At 40.7% G+C, this 7876-nt stretch overlaps 1 protein-coding gene across 1 annotated transcript in view; it reads right to left on the bottom strand.

The window, feature by feature from the left end:
* The window catches only part of zgc:153039 (uncharacterized protein LOC767698 homolog), a 62006-nt gene that overhangs the window by 37091 nt on the left and 17039 nt on the right, over nt 1–7876 (bottom strand). The gene's annotated exons all lie outside the window — the stretch shown is intronic.

The following is a 7876-nucleotide window of genomic DNA, read 5'->3' as shown; positions in this document are numbered from 1 at the left end:
TTTTGTTTTATTTTTTATTTATTTTATTTTTCTTTGTCAGTGTTTATATGTTGCTTAAAAAAAAACAAAAAGGCAATAAAAATAAAGTATAAAAAAAAAAGAAACCTGACCAGTTCATTGGCAGGGTTATCATCAGGTGCTATTGGTTTGTTATATCTATATTAGCATGTATGTTGGAACATACGCAAAAATAAGTTATGGAGCTGTTGCAATTGTAATTTAAGGTAAAAAAAGAAAAACGTTCATCTTACAAACTCTTAAGCCAAAACAGATGGGAAGTCTTATGGATATGAAAGCTCCAGAAAAAGCTGGTCTCTGCGGACTATGAGCCGGGACTGTTTTGCCTAACTAAGTTTAAAAAAGTCGACAGCCATGCTAAGGTCTTTAGGCACAGTGATGCTTTGAGCTAAATGCTAACAATGACAATGCTTAGATGCTAACTTTTAGATTGCATACTGTTGACCATGTTCACCATGTTCACCATCTTAGTTTAGTGTGTTAGCCTGCCACGATTAGCTTACTAGCACAGAACAGCTGGAGCTGATGAGAAAGTCCTTCGTTTTGCAGGTATTTGGTCATAAATATTAATAAAAGTATTATGTGTATAAAATGTGTGACCTGATAACGGTGCTATCAGGTCACAGGGATCATCAAAGTTATTAAAATCCATCCTGTGAGAACAAGAATGTCAGCACCAAATTTCTTGGCAGCCCAATAGCTGTGTGTTATTATAAGTTGGCAACACTCATGTTCACGTCTAATGTAAATAAAGAATGGGAGGGAAAACAAGAAAAAGAACAAATAATCTACATCTACTGCCACAACATCTACAGCAGCACACAGAAGACACCCATCGTGTCTATAGCCATAAACAGATAAACTCATCATTATATTGCATTCATATCAGGAGATCAGAATCAAGTGGTCCAAAAGGTTGTGCGTCATTTCAAACTCATTTGTTCAGGGGGGCAAAACGTGTCCAATGAAAAAGAACAAGATTGAAGAGGAAGTGATGATTACTCTGCCAGGGTGTCTAATGATGAGATCCTGGAATAAGGGGCTCACTTCAGCGTGTGTGTGTGTGTGTGTGTGTGTGTAGAAGATGCTGCACTAGACATAAAGAAAGAGAGATCAGAGAGTACAAAAACCACAGCAGGGTGTGCATGATTGCAGCCTGCCCCCCACCTCTTTTCAATACAACGCAGCAAGAGAGAGGAGAATTAGAGTGCAAAGTATTTCTCTCTCTCTCTCTCTCTCTCCTGATCTATCCCAATCTCTGTGTTTCAACACAAACACACACACACACACACACACACACACACACACACACAATCCATCTATTCCCCTCCCTCATCACCTCCATCTCCCTCATCATGTTTTTAAAACCCACTCAAGGTTTTTTTTTTCTGTCTCAGTTCACCCTCTCTCATTTTATTTCTACTTATACCAGTGTCCACTTCTTTCTTTCTTTCTCTCTCTTTATTTCTCTTGTAATTAAGAGTCTCATCACGTTTTCTTTCAGGTCCAGTGATTTTAATACTTATTATCATGGCCCTGTTAAGTATTGTTCACTCCATCCAAAGATCTGAGCACACTATTATTTCACATGGAGCCCGAGAGGCAGGCAGCGCGCGCACACACACACACACACACAGACTTTTGCATTACCACAAATCAACTAAACAAAGGTTCTGCGGAGAAGTTAACATCGGCCACGAAATTAGGAAATGCCAACTACTTTGTTTATTCAGCGTGTGTGTGTGTGTGTGTGTGTGACATGGGCATTGCAGTGAAAAGTTTATGAACCATTGCTTTAATCAGACTCTGACATATTCAAAACACCAAAAAAACTGTTCAGTGGTCTGATACGCAGGCAAACGCTTGGAAGGGGGAGTCTCAGTGTGTTGGTTGCAGGAAAATAGGAAAGGAGAATCTTTAAAAAAATAAAAATAAAAAAAAAAGATGCTAAGCATGATGAGGAACTAAAGTGTGCGTGTGTGAGGTGAGTGATGATGTGGGTCAAAATGTATAGGCTGATTATTAATTTCTCTGACGTGCAGCAGGAGCAAAATAAATCTGAAAAAGCTTGACATTTCCAAACTGGCTCTCAAAAACAAAGCCGCGCCAAACTAGGTGACAGCGATGACAAATGGTGTGTGTGTGTGTGTGTGTGAGAGAGCGAGGTTGTTCATGTGTTGGTCCTATAATAGAATGAACAACTATGTGTATTCTGTGTATAATTTTGTGTTTCTTCCAAAGCTGGGTGTATTCATTGCCAAGGGAGTACTTATATGTGACTCTGTGTATATACGTGTGTGTGTGTGTGTGTGTGGCCTGGATAGTAATTATTGATCAGATCATCCAGCTGAAATGAGCTCTGCCATCCAAATAAAGAAGAGAACAAAAGCGCGAGGGAGCGAGTGACAGATTAAAGGAGCTCGTTTAGAGGCGAGCAGGAAACAAAGCTAAAGGACTAAAAGGAGCCCGCAGAGATTGTTAGGACGATTGTTCTCGCTCCTCCCGGCCCGCTCCATCCTTCAGCTCATTTGTTTACCACCTTTATTCATGCCCTCATTTGTGTATTCATGCGTATTCATCTTTTTAATCCATCATTTCATGTTTTTGTACTTCTGATAATTCACCAGCGCTTTGGTCAAAACATTATGGATTAATTATCCGCGATTTTTCAAACGGGATGAAAAATGAAGGGCTGACAAGGAGTGTTTGTGTGTCTTTAGGTATATTGCAACACCGGTGTAAAATCTCACCACAAACAACGTTTATTTTGCTCGGTACAGCTCTCAGAGGGCGAGGTCGCTCCTCATCAGGGCTAACATAACGACTCAGGATCATCTAGTTTAATGATCCTGAAGAAAAAGGCTTCACAATTGCCAATAAATGCTCAAGTGGGATCATAGCTAGTTACTGAGATGGCTCCAGCTTATGGCTAACATCACTGTTATGCTCATTGCACCATTATGTGACCATTTGTGTCCCTGCAATATGGACCTGATGGTCCTGTAAGTCAATACCCCAACTCGCTGTAGAATTCAAAGGTTAGTTGCTCTTATGAGTCCATCAACATTACAAGGACAGCATTTATTTGTACTGCATTTTTCTTGTGTGTGTCCCTTTCTCTGTGTTTGCAAACAGGGATGGGGGGATATAATATTGATGTTTATAGAAAAAAAAACTGAGGTGATTATACACTAAGTAATACATACTTATAGATGTTATATTGCATTTCTGCTCATAGATCCTCCTAAATGTTACACACTAGACCATTAAGCTATAAACAGTCACAAAATGTTATAAATCCAGTTGCAGGAACGATACTTTCCACTCATATCTTCAAATGTTTGATGTGAAAGAGAATGTATTCTAATTATAATTATAAACTATTCTAATTATCTATTAACTCCCCCAGCTCTTTCATTCATTTCTATCCGCAGGATGTCTCTAGTTTTTCTATGACTCACTCTTTATGGAGTGTTTTCTCATGCCTCGGTGCATGGGGAGCTGTTTTCTTTCCAGTGCGTAATCAGTGCGTAGCCGTGGTCTCTGTTTCTTGTTCTTTTACAGTTTCATTCCCTCATGGTGAATATCAGGTAGAGTACCGTCTGTGCCATCTGTGTGCGTATGATATACTGTGATGAGCTATTGCCTCGTCTACCAACAATCACTGCTGCCGTATCACTGGAAAGTCTGGGCGCGACTTCCCTGATAAACATGCGCTTCAGGTACCACCAGCTCTCTAAAGACGCAAATAATTTTCTCTAAGTGCGTGTGGTTATTAGTGCAGTGTTTGTGAATTGGACTTTTTTTCATATGAATAGAAAGGCGGCAATTTTGCACTAAATGTATGCATAGTACCTAATTTAAATAGCCACAAAAAGCACAGCAACACTGTTTTCTTGGCAGCGCAGTTAGAGGTGCATTCTACCCTTTGCGGGCGCTTTGTGAATTTCCATGGCTTCCTTTTGTTTTAATTGTGCAGCTTTAGTGGTCGCAAAAGCTGTGCAATCCTTTTGTGAATTTGCCCCTCAATCCACTCGTGGTTGTACAGCTGTCTTACAGAGTGGAGGTTCTTCCCTCACAAAAGATCTTTGACGTGTATAGATACCATTGACTGTATATAGATACCAGCTTGCAGAGAGCACATAAACCCAACAACAGACTAGAGCGGCACAATTAATCATAATTTGACCGAAATTGCAATATCCAAATCGCAGAAGCAGCATTTTTTTATAAAGGTCAAATATGTGACAAAACAGCATTATAAGGAGGGACTGTAGTTCTGAAGAGCTGCCCTGACCTAAATATTTAGAAAAACATGTTTGGTACAGACCCCCCAGAAATGTCCCATCATTATGTTTTTTTCAGTAAATGAAAATTGCGACACAAAAATTATCATTTCCAAGAATCGTGACTCATATCGCAGTATCCGTCAAAATAATTGCAATATGATGTTTTTACCATATCGTGCAGCCTTACAGCCGACAGGGTTATTTTGGTCTGTCATCAAGTTACTCAGGGACTTTAATTAGCACCAGCTGATATGACCTGCCTTCATTAAATGTCTTTCATTGAGCCTCGAGCCTCGAGCCCAAGCCGAGATAACCCCGATAATACTACTATGACATCGTCTGGGTTATTTTTTCAAACTTTTAAAAGCTCCTCCAGAGCCACAGAATACATTACATAACTGTTTTCACAGGGTAGTGCTCCTCATGAAAAATAAACGGAACTTCTATGAGTGAAATTATGAGAGTATGGAGTGCCCCTTTAAGGGCCAACGAGAGGTTAACGTTGATCATATGATTGTTGAATTATCAACAGAATCAAACAAGTCTTTTTTCAGGGTTCCTGACTGTCTGGATGTCTGCTTTGTAAAAAGTATATAAGTATATAAAAGTGTAAAGGCAACACCTGAACTAAAAGACATTAAAAGGTGACAATTCTATGACCCAATTTTCCACCATGCCAGTGGGGGAAAAACAAAAGGAGGACTCTTTCTGCCAGTGGCAAAATCCTTAGAGCACACTGAGCAGTAACAGCCTGAACATGTGGATCTCAATTCGCAAAAGACCCGCGTTACTTTACAGAGTCTGTGGCCCGGTGTGCTTTGAATGAGTTCAGGCCTCTTAGAGATGACTGAATCGACTCCATAGCAACAAACGCACCAGCACAGAACTACACCTTTTACTGCTGGGATTTAGGGTTGTTCTTTAGCCTCACTTCACCTTGACCTTGGAGGTACTTTTAGAGTGTAGCCACAGTACACGAGGGGTAAGGAAGAGATACAGACACATAAAGAAGCAGCAGAGGAAAAGGAGGCAAACAGAAAGTAAAAGGGAGGCAGAGAGGGGTTGTAAGAGCCAGAGAGAGGGAGGGAGAGGGAGAGTTAAGTGCTCTCAGGGGAGTAGACTGTGGTTAAGGATTATTAAATGGGATCAATAACTAACAAGGCCTCTTTGCACGCACACACACACACACACTACTTCCTTCTCTCTCCTCCCTTCCTCAGGCTCCAGCCTCCCCTTCTCTACCAACTATTCACATGTACTCTGCACGTCTCATTTTCCCCGGCCCGTTTTGCCATTCACATTTTAAAATGTTTATCACATTTTTCTGCATACTTTCATCTTGTTTTACGGCTGCTCTCCATTTCACCAAATTTCCAATTATCAGCTGCTCTATTCAGTCATTCTTTGCACCAATAATTTCCAGCCACTTTTTGTATTACTCCATCATTTGCCCATAATGCTTGTACCAAGGGGTTGACTGATATGGGATAGCAATATCGACAGACGTTTTCTTTTCTGATAGTAAGGGTCAGACAGGATGCAGGAAAAGCACATACACCATCATGGGACAATAACAGTCTCCAGTGAGATGCAGAATACAAACAAAGAGAGCCAAATCTCATTCAAAATCGCATTGACATTTGTAATGATGCAAATGCAAGTTATTCTACAACATAACACCTAACCATATGCCTTGTGGTTCACACCATTTGAACTGACAGGAGATTGCACGGCAGTGTGGCTATAAGGATGGCAGTGTCAGTCTGTCGGTCCAACACTTTTTGGGCCAGACTGAAATACATCAACATTATTTGGATGGATTGCCATGAAATTACACAGACTTGTAACAACATTCATGGTCCACAGAGGATGAAGCCCACTGACTTTGGTGATCCCCTGACTTTCCCTATAGCATCCCCAGCATTACAACCTTTTATTGCCTTTAATTGATTGTGACAGCTAAAGAGTGACAAGAAAGGCGGAAAGAGAGAGGGGAATGACACGCAGCGTGGCTGTACACTAGAAAAAAAAAAAAACTAATAATACTATTGTTTTAATTTCTGTTTTTAGCTGTCATTTACAAAAAAGTGCAAGACTGTTAATATGACCAGTTTGTAAAGAAGAGACCATTAGTTAGTTTAGTTCTCAATCATATCACATGCTCTTTATCAGCAGGTGCCAATTACCCAACTGTCACTGAATTGAAGAAGTAGATTTAAACCTCAGCTTTTAAGCCAACATGGACAAGAACTCATCAAAGTGTGCATAAAACAATGATAATTCGAATGACATTTCTATGACAACTCCAATCCATCTGCTGAAGACGTTTGTGCACTACAGTCGAAAAGCTCCAGAGCAGTTATGCAGTTACTTTGTGGTGAGCTTCCAGTTTCCAACATCCAAATGAACTTTGAACCTTGATAGCTGTGATAGTCATTTATCTTATATGGACAGCAAACCCCAGAAATGTGTTTAATTTCTTCAGAAAGACGGATGAAAGAACCCTGAATGTGAGACTGCAGACAGTGGCCAGCCCATAAGTGACGTCAGGACTGCTCTCTACTCATCAACGCGTGTGTGGTATCTGATCAAAGACTTTAATTATAATATAGGTTTAGTGCTTCCCATAGATGACAAGTGAAGTACTCATCAAATATAATAAACTGCCTCATATCTTTCATGGACTACACAAAGTGCCTGCCAACCTATTTTGAATAAAAAAGCCAATATCTGAAACCACTGTCACCAAAATCCTCCCTTTCTCCCCACCGTCTGTTACTCTTCATCCCTGTGTCTCTCCCTCCAAATCCAGCAGCTTTTAATTCAGACTGGACATGTTGTCGAAGACTTGGCCTGTACTGCCACCATTGTCCTCCCAAAAAAAACTAACAGGGACAGCATGGAGAAAAAGGAGAGGGGCCGAAAGTGAGTGGAATCTCTGCAGGGGAGAGATAGGGGGCGAATAACAAAAGGAAGAAACAAGGCTGTGTGGACGGATGGATGAATGATAGACAAGGAGTGGAGGGAGAAAGGAGAAGGGGAAGCCAAGGATGCTGCTGTGGGGTGATAGTGCCAAGAAAGAACTGGGGGGAGAGGAGGGGAATGTAGGGGGAAGAAAGAAAAGGAACGAGTGAGGATGAAGGGAGAAGGGATCCTAGACTTGTTGCCTTACAATGACTACAGTCTGGACAAGGAGGGGCAAAAAGCCTGAGAATGAGAGGAAATTATGTAAAGACTGAGATGAACTACAGAGTGTGCGGTAACACACAAGGCTCCTAAATCTTCTCTGCCAAAAAGAGCAAGAATGAGTAGAGCTAAAAAGTTCATGGACTATATTAAAACCAAGAGCATGTTAACTTTGCCTTTGCAGCTCCAGAATGCTGGAAATCATTGGCAGGGGGAGGCGGGCTAAACTATTATTTACATATATTGTATAGTGTTGGCTGTAATGATTGAAAATTGTATAAATTGCATTAGTTGTGTTAGTGTCTGTGTGTCTGCCTGCCTAGGTGCAATACATTGCTTCCTTGTGTGAGGTTAATGTTTTTTGTACATGGTCCCTGACAAGT

Source organism: Morone saxatilis, unplaced genomic scaffold, assembly GCF_004916995.1.
Source record: "Morone saxatilis isolate NCDOM2014 unplaced genomic scaffold, NCSU_SB_2.0 Contig8, whole genome shotgun sequence".
In the NCBI taxonomy this organism is placed as follows: domain Eukaryota; kingdom Metazoa; phylum Chordata; class Actinopteri; family Moronidae; genus Morone; species Morone saxatilis.
The sequence above is the reverse complement of the archived record's forward strand: the minus strand, read 5'-3'. Positions and strand labels throughout refer to the sequence as shown.